The sequence below is a fragment of the Momordica charantia genome (assembly GCF_013281855.1).
Source record: "Momordica charantia cultivar OHB3-1 chromosome 3 unlocalized genomic scaffold, Mcharantia_2.0 BLBB01000003.1, whole genome shotgun sequence".
Taxonomy (NCBI): domain Eukaryota; kingdom Viridiplantae; phylum Streptophyta; class Magnoliopsida; order Cucurbitales; family Cucurbitaceae; genus Momordica; species Momordica charantia.
Genome location: NW_028275161.1, coordinates 13,596,195 through 13,599,681, shown reverse-complemented (window position 1 = coordinate 13,599,681; position 3,487 = coordinate 13,596,195).

Genomic DNA, 3,487 nt, shown 5'->3' with positions numbered 1-3,487 from the left:
GTAATATTTCGTTTCTTGTTTCTTATTTTTTGTTTCTAATTTTTGAAAAACATAAGTGTTTGGTTACTACTTTTGTTTCTTGTTTCTCATTTATTTTTAGAAACGTTTCTAAAATTGTGTAGGAACTTTGTAAACTACAAAATCAAATTTTTTTTTTTAGTTTTTAGTTATTTCCAAAACATAAATTTTTTACTTTTCTAATTTAAAATTTTAGAGAATAAGAAACAAGAAAGAGTTAACACACGTTTCTTTTTATTTTTCAATAAAAAAAACATGAAACAATTACCATATGAAAACACGAACCAAGAAACAAAAATATTACAAACTAATATAATTTAGATAAAATATTACAAAAATAAGCGCTAAAAAAGCATATACAATTAATCAAATCTAAGTAATGAGTAGTTTGTTATTCTTGATATGTAAACTACCAAATTTGCACTACTCTCTTTGGTACAAAGGGATTCAACTTAGCTTACAAAACAATGAACGATCACACACTGGTGTGATGCTAGCCATACACATGCTCTAATGCTCAAATCAGAATAAGGTTTGTATGAAGCGTAGCAAGATTTAGAGTTTTGTTGCCTACCTTGATTATGAGACTTCCTTTTCTATTTAAAGTAGTGGAAGACCTGTCAACTTGAGCTTAACTTAATGGGTTAAAACGTCTATCTTCGATCAAAAGATCGTGAGTTTGAATTCGAATGATGTTGTACTAAAAGAAAATAGTAGAGGAGTACCTAATGATTCTCTATTATCTTCTCCTTTTGAATCCCTTCGATCTTAGGCTTTACCAACTTGAAGGCCTGATCCCTCAATAGTTGTGAGAATCATCGAGTAAAAAGGCGTGCCTCTAGGTTGCGTAGTTGGATTGGGAATATTAGCTGTTGTACGACTTAGAACCCTTGTGTGCAAGTGTACATAATCGTTGTAGCAAGTGATAAAAAGATCGTATCCATAGAGATTGATAACTAAACACTCCAATATTTTACTTAAGAAAACTAAATAAGCTTCGCAAAAGTATGGTTGAATACAAAGACTTTGATATTTAAATGAAATAGTGCATAAAAAGCTTACTAACTAACTAAATAGAAAATAGATGATTACAGTTTGAATTTAGGAAATTGAATTAAATAGGATTTAACTACTGATGTAACAAGGGTAAGGGGAAGAGTTTATGTGACCTCTTCTGGGCCAGCGTAAACGATGCTACAACATTATCGATGTTGATATACTGGCCAAACAGACACAAAATCTTCCTAAGATTTCCAGATTTTCTACTATTCATGTTTTTAGACAAACTTGACAACATATTTACTCATTTTATAACCTTGCTAGGTGAGCCTTATTCATAAGTACCCACACTCTAAACTCAAGTAGATCAGCACGAGTTGAAGTCAAACACTTCCTATTACAATTTTCCAAGAGTTAATAAGAAGATATCCCAATATGTTGGCCAAGAATATTGAAAATTTAACGTTAAAAACAACTTCAACTCAGTATATATATCATCATAAAGCCAAAACAAAGTTTACAACCTAAGAACAAGCTCACAACATCATCCCCCTTACAAATAAACTTAGCTACTAAATGTCATACAAGAAAAAGGTAGAAGAAAATACAAAACCTGTGCACTAAAGAGTACAAAAGAAGAAGAAAATGAAGAATAACATAAACCCTTCTCTCTTTGTTGTCTGTTTCAACGGTTTCTTGGGAGCTTTATTCTTGAAGTGAGAGTGAAGTGATAGGATGAGGAATGTTGGAGGCACCCCTCAAATGCAAGCTTTTATACCCCTCTTGATTTTAGAGCAACACAAATGATAAAGTGGGTCCCAGCTCAGCATAACATGTATTTATCCGTTTTACTACAATAATTTCTCGAGTAAAAGTTGTCACTGTCAACTCTGTCTTTTTCTACCTTTTTACTTCCGATGCTACAACATCAACAATGCTGCAACAAAACATTTAAAATTAGGTCATTCTTCATAACTCTCAGTATTATCAGCAAAAAAAATAATAATAATGAGGGTAGTGAATTTATAACATTCTTTGCACAAAATTAGTGTAGATTGGGTGTTAATGATGCTATCTTTAGCTAATTTATATGAAATACTCGCACAAATAACTCTCTTTTGGAGAGTCACCATTAACCCATGGAATGAACGAGAATATAGGCCGACCCATGGGCTAGTCCACCATGGACCATCCAATTGACCCATGGTGGTCAGCTATAGGCTAGCCTTTGGGCCTAGTCGGTTGGGGCCGACCTAGCTTGTCGACCAGTAGGGGTGAGCAAACGTGTCTGAAAATCGAGCCGATCGATCGAAACCGACAAAATTAAGGTCATCGGCTGGTCGTTTCCAATGAGAAACGGTCAGCGATCGGTTATGATATTTCACAACCAACAAGTTGGTCGGTCGGAAGTTGTAAAATCTCAAAACCCGACTGACCGACTGAGTATTATATTATTTCAAGTATTTTAATATTATATTATTTCAAGTATTTAATATTATATTATTTCAAGTATTTTAATATTATACAAACTGGAGCCCTAAAAATTAAATAATACCTAAAATTTCTTCTCCATCTTCTTGTGTCACACGTCCACGACCCACCCCCTTCATCTCTTCTTCAAAATTTCTTCAATCTTCATTATTGTCGACGCTCACCTCCCCCTTCTTCTCCATCTTGTTGCACCGCCCACCCACGATCTTTCCTTCCCTCCTTCTTGCAATGCCACCGCCCATGCTACTTCACCTTCCTCTGTTCGCCGTCCCTTTACAGTGGTTAGAACTCCCTCCCCTTTGGCCCCTTCTTCTCCATCTTATTGTTCGTTTCTTCCCACAGATTTGAGGCTTCCAATTTTCACTACGGATTCAAAAAGTGGAAAAAAATAATTAAAACCAACAAAACCGACCGTTCGGTCCGACGGCCAAAAAACAGTGTTGTGGTTTGTCGATTTTCGGTAGCTAGTCAGTTTCGGCTGCGGTTTCGGTAAAAAATCGACCCCACTCAACCGATGCTCACATGTTCTCCACTAAAATGTCGAAAATTTAAATCCCTGTTCTACACATATTTGCAAATAATTTTTTAAAAAATCTATCATTTAAAAATTTCAAAGAACTCTATCTAAACTATTTTAGATTGGTTTTTGTTTTCTCTTTAAAAAAGAGTAGGGGCAACTAGAGGAGTGACTTCAGATATCCTGAAAATGGCTAAAAGACAATTAAGGTTGAATTGTAAAATTTTAGATGGACAAATATACTCTCCCATCAAAATAGGTAACACTATCCTGACACTACAAATCTGTGGCAAAAATACTCTAAAAACAAATCTTTAATACATCTTAATTTTATGAAATAATATAACATAGTGAATCAAAATTGTAGAGTTCAAAATTATCAAATAACATATAGGTTTAGAATTTTCGAAATTTGTAAGATAAAATCTGTTAAATGCATGCTTTGAAATAAAAAAATATTAA